The sequence below is a fragment of the Festucalex cinctus genome, chromosome 6, assembly GCF_051991245.1.
Source record: "Festucalex cinctus isolate MCC-2025b chromosome 6, RoL_Fcin_1.0, whole genome shotgun sequence".
In the NCBI taxonomy this organism is placed as follows: Eukaryota; Metazoa; Chordata; class Actinopteri; order Syngnathiformes; family Syngnathidae; genus Festucalex; species Festucalex cinctus.
Genome location: NC_135416.1, coordinates 11,498,390 through 11,518,022, shown reverse-complemented (window position 1 = coordinate 11,518,022; position 19,633 = coordinate 11,498,390).

Sequence of the window (19,633 nt, the reverse complement as noted above, 5' to 3'; positions counted from 1 at the left end):
AAGAGAATTACATTGAAATGAAATATATTTAATCATTATTTGCTTTTTTTATTTTTATTTTTTTGAACTCTTCATGATTCTGAAGCAGAAACTTAATGGTAGCCCACATCAAGATTAACGTGGATGTTGTCATCAAAGGCATTTTATCAAATATAACAACACTTCAATAAGAACTAAATTAGGCCAAGGATGAGACACTGAGAATAATTAATCACTCACATTATCCATCCATTTTCCGAACCGCTTGCACCTCACAAGGGTCTCGGGGGGTGCTGGAGCCTATCTCAGCTGGCTATGGGCAGTAGGCGGGATACACCCCGAACTGGTTGCCAGCCAATCGCAGGGCACACAGAGACGAACAACCATTCACGCGCACAAGCACACCTAGGGACAATTCGGATTCGGACAATGCCTGGTTGTAATTGTGAACAACGCCATGCTGAGTAACAACGCCATAATTGCAATATGTAAGTGATAACAACAATAGAGACGCCAATTGCACCAACACCATGGTAACGACAAGTCGTCCATATGTCATGTGACCAACAGTTGACCAATCACAGCGTAGTAGTTCTTCAACGAGTTGGCCAAACGCTCTCTCAATACGGCGCTGATTCAACAGCGCCCCCTGCTGTAAAGTGTACTGGCTTTGCGCGTGTGGATCATGGGTTTTCGGCACGTAAAACTGCTCGGCAGAATATCGCTGCCAAAAGTCACGTGAGTTGTTTCCGTACATGTAGAATTGCTTTTTACGTACGTAAAACATTTTGTTGTTGTTGTAATTGAAGATATGATTCTTTGTGTACGTGGATCAGGTTTTGTGTACGTGGATCAGGTTTTGTGTACGTGGATCAGGTTTTGTGTACGTAGATCACGTTTTGTGTACGTAGATCACGTTTTTTGTGTTTACGGGGTTTTGGCATGATTCTAACTCCATACCAGTTCCCCATCCCTGTATTTGACGATTACGTAGCATTGTCATTAACAAACATGAGTCACTTACCTACAATACAACAGAAACAAAACAAAACCAAGAATATCAGAAACAAAATTGGATAAGTAGATATAAATCTATCAGGATCACCAGTTGCCCAAAAATATCACACAAAAATGTACCCAGCAGCTAAACTGACAAGTGTTTTTGTTTTTTTGGCCTTGCATTGCTTCTCCAAAAGCCTGCTGGAGTGTGAGACCGACCCTATAAGACGCAGCAAGCTCTAACAGCTGAAAAGGTTACTTCGGCATTGAATCAATATGGTAAGCACCACCCTAGAAAAACACTTAAACATTTATAAGGTCTGGCTCTTGAATGATTTATGAAGTTGCCTTTACCAAAATAAAAAAAATAAAAAACTGTCTGGTGGAAATGGCATCGCCAACACGTGCATGGTGTACAATCCGCGCCCCCGACATTTGTGAGGTGTTATTTGAGATAAAGAAACTGATCATTTGAATTAGATTGGAAGCTGGTCAAATGACTGCATATTGATGCTTCTGCCAGACTTTTAAACGGCCATTAAAAGCAAATCAGCCCTACAAAGCAGCCAGGGTGAAATGAAGATAGAAATGACTGCTGAAAATTCCTCCGCACGGCCCACAGAAGTACGTGAGATAACCCATAATGTATATTACAAGTCATCATTATTCAAACAGTAACGATTATCCACTAAGGAGCTTAATTTTCATATATACTTATACGCAAAAAAAAAGAGCCCTGATTCACATAATTTAAAACCACAGAGGATGAAACAATGAAGTCTTTATTAAGTGGGGTTTTCAGAAATGAAATTAGTTTTCATGCAATTATGTCTCGCCGCTAATTCTGGACGCACAGGCCCTGTGCAGGAACAAGGAGGGAAACGCACACTTGCGATAACACACCCTCACATACACGCACACATGCATGAGAAAACACTCGCCCATGATTGGGTGCCATTGTTCTTGTTAGTACCTTGCCATCATAGTCCAACGTAGTTAATTAAAAGTGCATGCGATGTTTATCAAGGCTGCCAGCGAAACATCCACCCACACCTTGAAAAAGAAAAGAAAAAAAGATTTGTAGCCGCCACATGATTGCATCCCTTTAAACGTGTGTCATTAAAAATATAAAAGAGATGCTATTTTCATTGTAGAGCCCTGCTTAGACGTGCAGGCCTGCTTGACAGTTAAAGGTGACATCCCACGCAGCAATTAGGGGTGTTAGCAGAGTAAGCGAGAGTGTGGAGGAGATGTAATTGTGATATCTCGCAAGGAGTTTTTAATAGAGGTACAGATGTCACACATTCATTACCACCTGACAGGTTAACACTTTTGAAACACATCTTCTTTTCTTATTAGCCTCTTCGTAATCAAACTTACAAGAGCTTTTCTTCTTTCGTCAATGGATTTGTTGTTCACTATAACATCAGCATGAGAAATTTACTGTAAAATAATGTGAATAACACCGTCTTATTTGTTATTGTTTTCAAAAAGGTGATGGGGTAATTATACAGGGGGCATAATTATAAACAAAAATGTTCACATTGTTTCGACCAGTGGTGTCCAAACTATGGCCCGGGGGCCATTTGTGGCCCGCCGTCTGTTCTTTAGTGGCACGCGACATATGCTAAAAATGGCATTTGACTCAGTTCAAATAAAATAAAAATAAAAATGTTTGGAGATGGTCAAAGTAAGAAAGGAGGGTGTCGAAAAACACAGGTGCTATTAAAAGTTATTTTAGTTAACTTAAACTAACGAAATAACTAAACTAAAATTCAAAAAACAATTTCGTTAACGAATTAAAATAAAGACGAAAATGCATTTTAAAAAATGAAAACTAACTGAAATTACATTTTATGTTTGCAAAACTAACTAAAACTATAATTATAGCAAAAATGTCCTTCGTTTTAGTCTTTGGTGTGATTTTTAGTAGATTTATTTTGATATCAACCGGAATAATGACATTTGGAAAGAACACAGAAGTGACGTCATCTAGCAGCAGCCAATAGAAAAGCACCTTCAGATGACGTTGCTCCCATGGTGTTTTTTAAATATTGAGCACAAGAAATACATATTTAAAAATAAATAAATAAATACATAAATAAATAATACTGAAACTAACTCAAGCTAAACTAAAACTAAGCATTTATTAAAGAACTAAAACTAATAACAGAACCACCCTGAAAACTAATAAATACTAACTAAAATGAAAAATTCCAAAACTATAATAACCTTACTGCCATATTACAAATAAAATGGTTTATATACTGTAATATTACTGTGTCAAATTTTAAGCATGTCACTACTTGGGTTTAGCAAGTAGCCGTGCTAACACATTAACACATTCACAATTCACATTTTGTTTTCAAACAAGTCACCATATTGTATTGTGTTGTTTATTGTCTTCTTAATTAAGTGTAGAATTGACAAGGTTAGCTTACCTCTGCAAACATTTTGGTTTCCACATTTGCTTTCACTACACAAATAGTCTGACGTGACTTGAATTGACTTGTTTAAAGAACTAAACAGTTGGCACACTATGTTGAAAATGCACATTTTCAACATACAAATCATGGAAACTTGTCATGTCCAGAGTCATGCCGAGTCTCATAAATACCAAGTCAAAGTCAAATCAAGATCATCAATTATAAAAACATCAATTATAGAAGCAATGTATTCATGAACGTGTCACTTTTTGAAGCAAGCCTACGTCCCAAATTGACTGAAATACACTTTGTGGCTGTATTGTAAAATGAAACCACTGAAACACTATTTTTCGACAAAAACTGTTATGTGAATATCCCCTTACTAAGGGAGGGATGTTAAATCTTCAAAATTGTTAATACCACACATAACAGCTCAAAACGTGCCCAAAAAATGGAATTCATTCCAAATGAAAGTTGAGATATTGCAAGCACAAGTCTTGTGTGGAAGTTCGAATGCAGTCCTCAACCGTGATCCCTCAATTGGGGAGCTGAAATATTCAAAAACACCATTCTGCCATGAAATAAACTTATGAAAACTCCAGAAATGTATGAGATTTGGCCCCATTCTCCGGCACCCCCGCCTCTTTGCTCCAATTTCCTTTTCAGAAGAGATTGAAAAGTCTCTTAGCGTCTTCCGTCTCATTTCTACGCCTGTCACAGATCTTTGCGGTGGAATAAAGAAGAGGGGGCGCTTAGAAGTGTACGTATAGATCAAACACTTTACAATGCAGTCCAATAAAGCTGGAAACTCTATACGGCATTAACCGTAATGACCCGCGGTGCCAAATCACCAGCAGCTTTTAAGAAAATCAGACATACTGTACGTTTTGGCCAGCTGAGGTTTGCGGCAGAGGAGACGTTTGACAAAATTAATGATGGAAGAAAAGAGAAAGGGAGCAAATGAGAATGGGAGGGGGAGTTTCTAGATAAGATGAGAAATAATTGCTTCTCTCATAGAAAAGAGGGGTAATGCATGGAAGACGGAGGAGGAGGGGGGGAGTATGTTAGAGTCACACTCTCCTGCTTTTAAAGGTCACCTGTGATGTCCATCTGTGTAGTGAGCACATTCTCAGCAGTGCTGAGGTCATTTTGAAAAACTTGCCTCGCTGGTTTTAACAACCATATTACAGCGAATGTCGAAGGTCAAAATTTGGTACATGTATAAATGCACACTAGGGGTCAATAATTTGAATTGTATTGGGATTGTATCCTATCCTATTCTATTCTATTGTATTATATAACTGTTTTGCCTATGAATGACTATTATATTAAACCTTTAAGCATTCAGTCGATAAAGCCCAGTGTATGAGCACCTTTGTTGCTAATTCGCTGTTGTACTCTGATGACATCCTAGCACAAAGGGAGGCTTCAAATTTGGACCCTGGACTGGAGAGACGAACCGTTAGCTAGCTGCTATGACAGAAACAAACAAAAACACTAGCGTTAATTATTCTTTCTTGTCAATGGATAGCTCACTGGTGGTATTGTTTATAAAAGAAAAAAAAGTAAATACAAATAAAAAAAAAAAAAGGGGAATATGAGGCTTGCTAAAGCAAGACTAACAAAGCTACTATTTTCTAGGGCTTCTGTCAGTCACTTGGATACAATATCGCCGGGCAGCAGAATCTATAAACAGTCACACATTTTTGACAGAATGAAAGGTTAATTCAGGAATAAGTTACTAGTGTTTATGCAAAACATTTTTCTTTTCCTTTTTTGCTGAAATGAGCTCTCTCTCTTATGTGGCGTTTCACCTTTGACTCTCCTGTATTTTCTATCATAATAGCCCAATAGATCTGATGTTTGAATGTGTAAGTCGCTAACCTCTCTTCAACCCCGTTTGGGTTGTGTTGAACCAACCTGACCCACCTCCTCCACTTTCTCACAAGACCCACCCACACTTCGCTCACAAGGCACCGAGGAAGGTTATCAGCGTGCCTTTTCTGCATTTTCTTATCTTCCTCGATTCACCTCTTCCCTTTGAGCACGTTCGTTTTTTGTTTTTTTCCCCTCCGCCATCACCTTGACGTTACCCCTCAGGCTCCAAGACCTGGCAACTCTCCTCTTACATTGTGCTGAATTTTACCCTCATTTCATGTCAGCCCATCCTCTTAATCCTCCATTTACTTTCCAGATGTCACAAATTCTGCCCACTCTCAACCTCTCTTATTTCCACTACCTCATCATCTTTTACTTTTCCTATCCTGCCTTCCCTCTTTTCTTTTTAGAGGCTCCTTCATCCTGTCGCTCAGACACACTTCCTAGATTTCTCCTCCTTCTGCAAACAGTCATGAGTCATGACCCTAACACAGAACCACCAGTTGTACAGAGCAATCGGGTTCGGGTTAGAGTTAGAGGTCTATAGGATTAAAACTCGACATTCATAATCGTGTCCAATACTCTAGGTCAGGGGTGTCCAAACTTTTTCATTTGAGGGCCACGTACATAAAATCAGAAGGACGCAAGGGCCACATAATGTTATGAAGAGAAGTTGTGTTTAGTCCTAAAAATTATACAAATAATTTATTTGTGCTTTTGTATATTTAGAAAAATGCTAAAGTATATGAACCAATTTATTTGTAATATGGCAGTAGGGTTGTTATAGTTTTGGAATTTTTCATTTTAGTTAGTTTTTATTAGTTTAGTTCTTTAAAAAAAAAATGCTTAGTTTTAGTTTAGTTTGTTAGTTTCAGTATTAGTATTAGTTTTTTTTTGTGTATTGTGCGTGATATTTAAAAAAAAAAAAAAAAACAGCATGGGAGCGACATCATCTTTTGGTGCTTTCCTTTTGGCTACTGCAAGATGACGTCACTTATGTGTGACAAACTTTCAAATGTCATTATTCCAGTTTATATCAAAATAAATCTACTAAATATCACATTTTAAATCATCCCCAAAGGCTCATGCATTAAATTCATTAGCAGACGAAAATGAAGGAAGTTTGCCATAATTATAGTTAGTTTTAGTTAGTTTTGTAAACATATAATGTAGTTTTCAGTTAGTTTTCATTTTTTTTAAACAGCATTTTCGTTTTTATTTTATTTCGGTAACAATATTGTTGTTTTTTAATTTTAATTTTATTTTTTTTTATTAGTTTTATTGAACTAATATACCTTTAATGGCACCTGTTTTTCGACACCCTCCCTTCTTACTTTGACCATCTCCGAACATTTTTGTTATGTTTAGTTTATTTGAACTGAGTCAAATGCCATTTTTAGCATATGTCGCGGGCCACTTTTGAATCTGAGGTGATTAAAAGTCCTCAAGTCTCCCGGTTGGGGTGGTGGTAAATTTCTCTTTAAAAAACACCCTGACGGGACTTTAGATAAAACAAAAGTAATTTGCGTTTAATTACGGTAATTAATAATTGATGAATTGCAACCAGTTGATATGATGCTGTTACGTTTTGAGCAATACACACATGCATGCAATTGCGTACATGCATTTAATCAATGTTTGCAAATGACATTCAGATAATGAAATGTGTTAATGTCAAAATATTACGGTATTTTGCATTCATTTTATATTACGCGATTACGCAAGTAATTTAGCTGATTAATCGTGATTAATCAAAATTAAAAAGTGTGATTAATCAGATTAAAAATTTTAAACGTTTGACAGCACTAATAAATAACCAAAATCACTTACGTTCCTTAAATCAATAGCTTTGGCATTCTTCTGCCAAAATCAGAACTTTTAAGACATTTCAAGGGTAATTTCCATTCGACAGCGCAAGCTAGAAAAGTTGACGAATCCAACATTCGCTGCTGAGATACCACCTTAAGGTAACAATCCTGTTACTTAAGTACAATTATTTGCGACTTTGTGCAGAAGCGGTACTGCCACCCCAATTGACTTGAATTTGCACTGCAGGCGATTTGCTTGAGCAGAATGAGTACAACCGGGCAGTGCATTACCCCGGGCCAGTCAACTCCCTCTGAACCAGTCAAAGGAAAACTAAAGGGGGCACAGTTATGCTTCTGGTAACCACTGCAGGATGCTCTGAGGGGGGCAATTTAAAGAATGAATTGTCATTCCGAAGAACTGCGGCGTTTGACCTCTTCCACCTCCAGCATGCTGTCAAGAGCTGGACACTGGATGAGCTCGGCACAAAACATCTTGAGCTGTAATATAAACCCGACAGCAACAGATTCGCTGGTATGAACATGCTGTGTTATAACCACACAGACAAGAAAGGACAATCACAAATTGTTGGCAGAAAAAGGATATGACAGGTAATAACCCTCGATAGACATGATGGGCCTCACACAAAATATTCATATCAGGAAAAGTCATTGTCAATCTTGCGGCAAATACACACACGTGTAAACGGCCATGCGTCGCCCACCTGCAATCACACCCACATCCACACACGCACACTGTCGTCCCAGTGGGCACGATGGCGCTGCATCTGTCTTGTAGTGGAGCCCGTGGCTCTTACCAATTAGCAGAGCAGAAGAAAGAGATTTGAAACATGATGACACCGTAGTGTTTTTCTCCCACAAGCCACAGAGGGCCCCCAAAGCACAAATCACAAGTGATCAGATCACATCAAAGTCCCAGCACAGACCAAACACTCCCGCGCACACGCACACACAAAACACATGCTAATGCACACTAACTGTATACTTGCATCTACAGTAATTACTCGATGTAAATTGTAATGTAATGCTGTTCAATGGTGCCGTAATATAAAAGCAAAACTTGTCATATATATATATATATATATATATATATATATATATATATATATATATATATATATATATATATATATATATATATATATATATATATATATATATATATGTGCACACTTTGTATGTAAAATGTGTCTCAAGCTCTCATTAATCATGCTGGTGTTAACTCCCTTTGTAATAATATAACCGTAACGTCATATAACCCAATCACTCCCCCGTACTACAAACAAGGAGTAAAGCAATAAGACTCACCATGAGTCATTGCTTGTTATCAGCACAGAATCTTTTTTTTTTCTTTTTTTAATTTACTACTAGCAGCAGCAATGTATTTTTTGTCACCTGTGTGACAATAAATAAATAAATAAATAAATAAATAAATAAATAAATAAATAAATAAATAAATAAATAAATATTGTGCTGTGTGGACGATGGCAAAACAGTTTGTCACTAGCACTAAATATTTTCATTATTACCTAAATTATTTATTATTTCAAAATGCTTTTTTGTTTTTGTTTTTTTTGTTTGTTTTTTTTTATAGACCCTGTTTGACCTTTATGGTTACTGTATGTACCGTATTTTCCGCACTATAAGGTGCACCTCATTATAAGGCGCACCTTCAATGAATGACATATTTTAAAACTTTTTCCATATAAAGTCGCTACAGTAGAGGTTGGGGTTACGTTACGCATCCATTAGATGGTGCTGCGCTAAAGGGAATGTCAACAAAACAGTCAGATAGGTCAGTCAAACTTTATTAATAGATTACAAACCAGCTTTCTGACAACTCCATTCACTCCCAAAATGAATAAACAGCTGTTTTTTTTATTTTCTCTGAGGTAAAGTATCAGTATTAGCTAGCGATCCAAGATGGCGCGTTACCGATCGTGCAGGGTCACTGATAGCGTCTTGACAGTGAGACCTGTTGCGGCTCAGTATTGATCCATATATAAGGTGCACTGGATTATAAGGCGCATGGTCAGCTTTTCAAAAAATTGAAGGCTTTTAGGTGCGCCTTATAGTGCGGAAAATACGGTAATCAAAAAGCAACTCATGTGCAGTATGTCCTTTTTATTAACTCTAGGTCCAAAGTTATCAATTTATTTGAATACATACAAAGCAGCGAGTGCAAAATGTTGTGACTGAGTAGTCGTCGAGTCCTCCAGCTGTGTGGCCGTGGGCCACTTCCTGTGTTTGCATCCCTCAACAGCTTTGCAGGGTGTTCGTGTCCTGCTACGTTCTCAGCTCGCCTTTCATCTTATCTCGGTGGGAATATCCCGCCAAAATAAAAGCTACAGGTTTACACTCTGCCTGCCTGACCTTGTAAAGAGTGCCATATGTGATCAGTTCACATGTTAACGGGCCCTTGTTGAACTTGTGAACTGAGCGTGTGCGTGCGCAGTCAAAGCCAAAGTGCCCTGAGATGTGTGCATGCACGGTGAGGGGGATGTTCTCAATAAAAGCACTTCACTGAAGGAAAAATAACCTCAATCTTGAGTCATTACTATGCTGTTGTCTTTCTCAACCCCGATGCCTATATGATTACGGATATGGAAGCTTGCCATTCATCTATTTTTCATGACTGTTGTGTAGTTTTCTTGCATGAAAACCTGCATTCTAAGACTTCAGCCTCCACTAAAAATAGGATGCCTTTAATATCATCCACTACCTGCAATCCTCCATCAACTCATCTTCCCTCTCGGTGCCTCAGGAGAGGTGCGTGTAAGTGTGTACAGAGGTGTAGTGAGCTTGTAGTCGGTTGCATCTGTGTGTGCGCGCTTCAGTGTCTATATAAGAAAAACAACTCATCTCCTTACTCATCTCCTCCCGGAACAAATGCTTCCTGAGTGATTTTTTTTTTTTTTGGCGTTACGATGCACCATCTCCCCTCCAACAATTGTGCGCCCTTTTAAAGACACTCTGTACTACACACGCTCACACATCTGCACTGCACTGTCCGTCTGCCTGCCCCAGTTAAGAGGACACGATGCTCAGTGCTCCTCTCAGCATGTAGAGAAGGTAAAATAAATAAATAAATAAATTGATGTCATGTCTAGAATGATATTAGGAGAGCAGTGGAGTAGAAGGAGGCCAAGACATGTGAGGCATTGCATTAGTGTATATGTGTGTCAATACAGATGACCATATGTTAGCTCCTCGTGTATGCTCTTTTATTAATGATTGCGTGCAAGCTGTTGCACTTATGTTTCTAATTGCAAGTCTTTATAGATGTTTGCCATTGTGATAATCAGTATTCCGTACTCATAGTTACACGAAGAGAATAGTTATGAGGAGTGTAGTATAGTATGATTTTTAAAGGGGAAGTCAACCTTAAACATTTCTTGTCAATAATATTTTACATTTGACGTCACTAGTCTACAGAAGCATAGAGGTGCCAATGAGGAGTAAGCATTTTTGGCTGGCGAGTGTGTTCGAACATACTCGCAAATATGTTCAAACATATTGAAATATGTTCGAACATACTCGCAAGTATGGTCGAACATACTCGCAAGTATGGTCGAACATACTCGCAAATATGTTCGAAAATACTCGCAAATATGTTCGAACATACTCGCAAATACGGTCGAACATACAAATACGTTCGAACATACAAATACGTTCGAACATACGTGCAAATACGTTCGAACATACTCGCAAATATGTTCGAAAATACTCGCAAATACGTTCGAACATACTCGCAAATACGGTCGAACATACTCACAAATACGTTCGAACATACAAATACGTTCGAACATGCTTGCAAATACGTTCAAACATACTCGCAAATATGTTCGAACATACTCGCAAATACGGTTGAACATACTTGTAAATACGTTCGAACATACTCGCAAATATGTTCGAAAATACTCGCAAATACGTTCGAACATACTCGCAAATACGGTCGAACATACTCACAAATACGTTCGAACATACAAATACGTTCGAACATGCTTGCAAATACGTTCAAACATACTCGCAAATATGTTCGAACATACTCGCAAATACGTGCGAACATACTCGCAAATATGTTCGAACATACTCGCAAGTATGGTCGAACATACTCGCAAATACGGTTGAACATACTTGCAAATACGTTCGAACATACTCGCAAATATGTTCGAAAATACTCGCAAATACGTTCGAACATACTCGCAAATATGTTCGAACATACTCGCAAGTATGGTCGAACATACTCGCAAATACGTTCGAACATACTCGCAAATACGTTCGAACATACAAATACGTTCGAACATGCTTGCAAATACGTTCAAACATACTCGCAAATATGTTCGAACATACTCGCAAATACGTGCGAACATACTCGCAAATATGTTCGAACATACTCGCAAGTATGGTCGAACATACTCGCAAATACGGTCGAACATACTTGCAAATACGTTCGAACATACTCGCAAATATGTTCGAACATACTCGCAAATACGTTCGAACATACTCGCAAATACGGTCGAACATACTCACAAATACGTTCGAACATACAAATACGTTCGAACATGCTTGCAAATACGTTCAAACATACTCGCAAATATGTTCGAACATACTCGCAAATACGTGCGAACATACTCGCAAATATGTTCGAACATACTCGCAAGTATGGTCGAACATACTCGCAAATACGGTCGAACATACTTGCAAATACGTTCGAACATACTCGCAAATATGTTCGAACATACTCGCAAATACGTTCGAACATACTCGCAAATACGGTCGAACATACTCACAAATACGTTCGAACATACAAATACGTTCGAACATGCTTGCAAATACGTTCAAACATACTCGCAAATACGTTCGAACATACTCGCAAATACGTGCAAACATACTCGCAAATATGTTCGAACATACTCGCAAGTATGGTCGAACATACTCGCAAATATGTTTGAACGTACATGTAGGCTACATGCTACAAAGTTAGCATACTTTCCCATAATGCCACAGGCTAGTTGCAAGCGTAATACCCCATTGCATTATGGGGCGAAAAATGATTAACCTAAGTCATGCACGGCAGACATAATAAATTGTTATTATCTAGTCACATTTTGTCATATAGTCCTTTATTCTGTCATATAGAATTGTGCATTGCCCTAGAAAAAGTTACTGAATGATGTTTTTGTCGGTACATTGAGATTCCTTAGCCAATGTTTCTCTTAGCATATCGAGTTTTCCTAATTATACACTTCAACGCAAGCTGTCCTTCCTTGTGTTTGAGGTTGCTTCCATGCATCCAGGCCTGCTCTCTCAATCGAGGTTTCTCCATCAAGTGTTTTCTCCGAGGCCATCTGAATCCAGCACGGCTCTCTGTTACTTTGTATTTTTGTATATAAAGAACCTCTGTTTCATCAATATTATGTACTAATTCAATCGAAGCTTCAAGATAGTCTTGATGGTTTTTAATTCAAGCCATAGAGATTACTTGATGACATGTACAATATCGGGCATCCATTTCAACTTACCCAAATGTGTCCTTGCCCTATGCAAATGAGGCGTATTTGTTACAGTGACTGAAGTGTGATATGCATGTGTGTGGTGATCCAAGCACCGTGGCTGCCCTGCAGTGTATTGCAAGTGAGCCGGCAAAGATAGGTTAACCCCACAGGTTGGACCTTGTCTCTTCTTGTTATGACATGCAGGTAACATCAGGTAATGGAACCCCCCTTCTCCCTTTCTCTGTGTAACCTGGCCTGAGGTTCTGGCACAACTTCTGACCGGCGTGCGCTGCAGTGCACTGGCCATCCTCCTCACTAATTGAATTATCATCGTTGAGAAACAGCTATGAGACGGCATTCATGTTGGACCTGCCCCTTGGCATCAGCCAGCCGGCAGGGAGGAGGGCGGGAGCGAGGGAACCGGGGACATTCTTTGGTTAGACACGAGCATGTGTGTGTGCGGGGATGCATATGAGTCGGTGCGCTGAAGGCGGTGTGTGAGCGCGTGTTTGCGAATGTGTGTGCAATGCGCCTCCACTCTAATTTCTGTCTCAGAGGAAAGTGTGATTGAACACAAACCCTTTAGCCAGCGGCTCCTAACAGTCACATGAGGAAACAACACAAGTGCAGATGAAAAGGAAGTCTGATTTTGTGCTTTATTTTCCTCCTCCTCTCTGTCTATCCTGATACCACCATTTTCTCCAGCTCTCATTTATTATTTCCATAATGAGATGAATAAGGATATAATCGCCACCAAAGAGATTAGGTTTTCATCACCATCTTTTTTTTAATTATTATTATTAATTTGTTTGGAGGATTTTAGAGAAAACCTACTGTATGTGATTTCCACATTAACTTTTTTTGCAGGGGTATGAAGGATTATTAGCGCCACACAAACAAACAAACAAACAAACAAACAAACAAACAAACAAACAAACAAAGGCACTGCGTTAGCTCCGTCTTGGGAAAACGAACAAACAAACATTAGAAGATAATTTTGGACAAATACGGTGTCGGTGTAAGATGTGATCGGGCTGCCAGATCGTATCAGGGTCGTCTAACGAACACGTCCCGTTACATGATTGGCTGGAAATTATCCAGTTGATGTCAAACATTGGAAAGAAAATATTTAAGATGTCATTTAAATAACAATATGTACAGACTGAAATTGTAAAAATGTAAAAAAAAAAAAAAAAAAAAATATAAAAGCCAAATATATTCCATCCATCCATCCATTTTCTTGACCACTTGGTCCTCACAAAGGTTGTGAGGGTTGCTGGAGCCTATCTCAGCTGGCTTTGGGCAGTATGTGGGGTACACCATGAACTGGTTGCTAGCCAATGCAGAGCAAAATATATTGAATAAATAAAAAAGATTGACTAAATAATAAATACATAAAATAAGTCTCAGATGTGATAAATATTGTCAGTTTCGATTGTTTATGTCTTCCTATTATCGTTAAGACTGTTTTTTTGTTATTTGAATTGATTTGTGAACAGCTAAAAAAAGAAACCAAACCGAAGCTAACTTCGTTAGCGCTGCTGTACTGACATCACCGGCAAGCGTGAAGGCGCTTCAATCTATTTTTTTTTTCTCTCTTAAAGTATCCTGCTTTTATATTTTTAGGTTTATTTACGTTTTTACAATTTTAGTCCATAAATTTTACTATTTTGAACAATTGTAAACAGACAATTTCCAGACAATCCTGTAGCGTGACGTCATCTGCAGGCGACCCCGATACAATCTTGCAGCCCGATCACATCTTACACCGATAACAGCACCATGTTGAACTTTTGTTTGACTCTTGCAGAGGCACCACAAAAAAGACGTAAACTGTCTCCCACCAGTATTCTGTGTTTAAGAGATGAGCTCCATGTCTTCACATTTTTGTATTTATATTAGGGAAAGAAAATAACATGATCCCCAACCATTATCCGCTCATCGTTTCAGGTTAGTAAACAGAAAGATATTTTTTTCTCATCTTAAGGTTTACTTTTGATCTAATTTGGACTTGGACTTGGACTCGGACCTTCTGGACTCTGACTTGACTTGGACTCGGACCTTGTGAATCAGTGGTGGACTTGACTACTGCCCTGGACACTATGGCATACTTATTCAAGAAAGAACATTAGCTATTCATTCTCCACCTCTATAGAATGAGTGCACGCAATTTTTTGGATTTATCTCAGATACGAGCTTGTTACCAAAATAAAACCGGACTAATCAAAGAAAGCTGTGTCCCGAAGTTACATCATAATTCTCCATCTTAATTCTGACAGCATCCAGAATTGCCAGGATGATTCCATTTAAAGGAGTTAACGTCATAGATATCTGGCACATGCACAAAAGCATCAGCACTAATGTGATTGTGTCTTTTCCTGCTGACAACCTTTTTTCCCACTGACGGGCCAGTTTTTATCCTGCTGCTTACTTTTTGGGAGGTTTGTGTTATTACTTCGGCCCATCGAAGACTGCGTGGTTTAGTTTTCATTTGTGGTCAACCATAAAGTTGTACCGTTGGTATGTGGAACATAAAAACCTGATACAGGGTCTTTATTTTTCCATTGCAGGAGATCATTAGATGTGAGCTGCACAATCGCTCATGTTCAGCCAAGGGTCGTCAACTGTAATTTTTTTGTGATGGTCCGCTTCAGTCGCATTTGTGTCCTTCATATATATGCTAGGGTTGAACATAATAATCAAATAAATGATTGGTGCCTAATTGTATCTTGATTTAATGCTGTTTGGAAATTTTTCAGCTATGAAACCTCGGCGAAACTCTCCATGACTCTTCCAGGCAGTGTTGTTCTGTCTCAACACTGCATACAAATGTAAGTTCAGAACACTCAGAGAGAGAGAGAGAGAGAGACTTTCCTTCCCTACTAAAACATTTTTTTAAAAAGTGGAAGTCCCCCCCCCCAAAAAAAACAAAAATAATTGACGATATGTTCTATGCAGCCCCATTAGTCTAAATACGGTATTTTTGGTTAATATTACATTAGTCTGCATATGAGTTTGGCAGCAAAATCCGTCATTTTTCATCATTATCAGAAGGCAGCCATTTTGCCACTTGCTGTCGACTGAAGATGACATCACAGTTGCTCAGGTCTCAAGTAACAACCAATCACAGCTCAGCTTCAGAAAACAGGTGAGCTGTGATTGGTCATTGCCTGAGCCCTGAGCAACTGTGATGTCATCGTCAGTCGACAGGAAGTGGCAAAATGGTCGCCCCCTGAGATGGCTAAAAACAGCTGGATTTTGCTTTATAACTCATATTCCACAAATGTAATATTAATCAGAATGGATGTTTAGATTAGTGAGGGCACATAAAACTTACCATGCGATTGGCTGGCAACCAGTTCAGGGTGTACCCCGCCTACTGCCCAAAGCCAGCTGAGATAGGCTCCAGCAAGCCTGCGACCCTTGTGAGGAGCAAGCGGTTAAGAAAATGGATGGATGGATGGACATAAAAAATTATTGTCATGAAATGTTGAAGGAGGACTTCCCCTTTAAAAACGACTTCAAGGATTAGTAATCAAAAAAGGACAGTCAATATCCATCCTCTATCACTTAACATTGGGCATTTTCAAATTGTTTATTTTCTATAAAACTCAACTAATAAAGCCAACATTCAGTCTTATGCAGGATGTGTATATGTGGTGAAGGTGGAACTTTTTTGGCCTTGATGGATTTTTGTATTCTTGTGTGCAAGTTGAAGTATGTTTTTTGCTTTCCTGTTTCATACAATGAACTTTTTTTTTGTTGCAATGTTTTATAAATGCACTTTTCATTTACACCTTCCCCTTGCATTCTACGAAAAATCCTTGAATGTGCATGTGTTGTGTCTTTGCTGACCATCTGGCCTCAGATTTGTTTTCTTTCTATGTATACAATCACAGTAGGTGGAGGGGAAAGCTACTCTTCTCTCGCTCATTTAACTCATCCCTCCTTGTCTCTCTCGCTTCATTTAACCTGCTCCACTTCTTTTCCACTATGCGTGCGCACACATCTTTGCTATGTGAGTGAGTGTGTGTGTGTGCATGGTTCCTCATTCAGCCTCTCTTGAAAATGTCACCCTGTGTGATTATCTTGTATTGGTCAGTAATTGAGAACAAGTCAGCTACGTGCCACTAATGGGAGATGTTTGGCTTTTGAGGCTGCACTCAACATCAACGCGACTCAACCTGCTGACTGTTAATCTCCATCGGGTCGGCGTGCGCGTCGCTCACCCTGATACTAATGAGTGTGAACACTCAAATGATTAAAAAAAAGATTAATAAGGCTAATGGGTAGGAAACTGTTTAAGGTTGATGCCCTGGAACATACAGGCGTGTCGTTGAGAGAGTCGCTGTGTTATTTTGGTCAAATTGTTTGCCACTGATTGACCCCAGGTTGGGCATGGTGAAAATTGTTTGTGAGTGTTTGTTATGAATGCGTATTAACTCATTCACTCCGAAAAACGTATTTATACGTTTTTTAGGTTTTTGTATGCTAGAGATTTTGTATGAAGGTTTTGATGCAGTTTCTGACCTGAAGCGGTCGCTTAAAGCGATGGTACTTATCACAATTTAAAAAAACAAAAAAACGGCCAGCAGGTGGCAGCAAAGTAGAAGAGATCAACCAGGTCCATGTTGCAACGAGCTCTTTTTCCCAGTATTTTCAAGAGGTTTGTGAATAATGATGAAACTTAGCTAATTCTAATGCTAATTGCTACAACACATAGAAGATGAAAGAAGAGACACATTTTTCTTTTGGTAGGTTCCATGTTTTGATAGCAATAGAACATGAAAATGGCTGGGAGTGAATGAGTTAATATTAAGCCAAACGTATCATATTAAATACAAGACATTTTGAGCCCTCTATTTCATGAGTATAATCCCCCCCGCCATTAAAACCCTGACGTATATGATCTGACACATGCATTGCACGGATAATCCATTAGAGGGCAGTATCATCCAGTTGCAAGATCGCCCCATTTGAGAAAGGAGAGACACCTATACTTGTTAATAGTGGGAAATGTTCTTTCTGATTTTTGGAAATATCAATGATATATTATTATTATTATTATTATTATTATTATTATTATTATTATTATTATTATTGTTGTTGTTGTTGTTGTTGTTGTTGTTATTATATTTTTGACAGTTAAAATGTACAAATTTAAAGAACTGTGACCGGATGTATCAAATATGACACAAATCAAAAGTCATATATATGAAAGTTCCTTTTCGGGGGGGAAAAAAAATGCTCAAAAAGACCAATAAATACCCTATTTCTGAAGAATAAGAACTTTCTTTCATATATTTCATAGTTTAGGCTTTATAATGTTAAAGTGGTACCTCCAAAGTTGAAAGCCCCAAATGCTGTTAAATGTTTACTTTCCCTGCGATTGGCTGGCAACCAGTTCAGGGTGTACGCCGCCTACTGCCCGATGCCAGCTGGAATAGGCTCCAGCACCCCCGCAACCCTTGTAAGGAATAAGAGGTTACGAAAACGGATGGATGGATGTTTACTTTACTTGTACTTTTTAGGGACACTCATTCTGATTTCCAAACGGTCTTAGTGAAAAATTTAAATATTTCCGAACACACACGTGATGACGGATTGGGACATTTTTGGGCCACGTGCTCTAATGTTCATGGTCTGTTTTTTTTTGTTGTTTTTTTTTTTTTTTTAACTAATTTACCCTGAGCAATGTTTTTACATTTTTCGAATGGTTCGACCTAGAAAGACGAAAACGCGAAATTGCGAGGTAAATGTGCAATAGATGAAGTTATGGTCACAAATGAAAACACTGCAATAGATGGATGCAATTGGAGGCACACATTAACACTTGAACACTGAAAAAACAAAATTAAAAAAAGTATTTTACATTACATTTCCCATGAGAAAAAAAAATAATTGACTTTTAAGGTTCCACTGCAATGTCTTCATGTGTGTCTGTGTGAAGGTTGTTAAGCAAGTGGAAGACATCCTCATTAATGTGTCTGCTGCTCCACAGTGACAAACACAACTTCTGCAGAGCAGCTCTGTCTTCCTGATAAGGAAATATCGTACACACACTTCGTGAGTCCTGCTGTGCAGTATCGTGCACTTGAGGCAATTACGATAAAGCTTCACAAATTGACCTTGATGGGAAGTCATAGCGAGAAGCAGCTTTTGTTCTGTTTTAACTTCATCTTTTGGCATTCTGGTGTCTATTGTACAGCAGAGGCACACCTGTGCAAACTAATGAATGCAAGAATAACAGGAATGGCTCTCAGTTGAAAGAAGACATTTTTCTAAGGTCAAACTCCGAAGCATGTCCATCTACTGTAACTCATCCATCTTCAGACTATAACGTTTCTCCTCACTAGGTTTTCTGGAGCCTATCCCAGCTGACTTTGGGTGAGAGGCCATCTTAAGATAAAATGAATGGTTTACTTTTGATGATAAACGGCAAACATACCTGTTGGAATCATGGCCAAAAAAGTTCAACCTTGCTTTCATTGCACTATAAGACATTTTTTTTGGCAGATTTTTATGTTGGCTCTCATTAGACCGTGCAGCTGCAGCAAATATTGTCGCCGCTGAGTGTATTTAATGTGAGCCCCCCATTGTTCTATATTACAATGGCGTGCCCACTACAGCATGAAAAAGCACTTCCTATACAAAGTGTGTTTCCGTTTGTCATGTGGAAGGGCCGTTCGTCCTTGAGGGCTAATTAATTCAATGTAGCAAACCGGCTTGTGGCTAAAGTCGGCTGTTAAAATTGTAATTAATAGGTGATGATGTGGCTGTACAATGATGTCAAATATTTAAATGAGCTTCTTGTTGATCCTCGAGGTTTAGTGGCAACTCAAGACAATTAAAAATACGCCGCTTGAGGCCCACCCCTTCGCTCGCTTTTTCACTAATTGAGTGGAAATATGTCGTTGAGCAACCGCTCTACATTTACTTAGAAAGAACAAGCTCCCGTCCATGCACTGTAGTACTTAATTTTTCCATTAAGAGCTGAGTGTTTGCCTTTAGTAACAGTCTTTTGGTC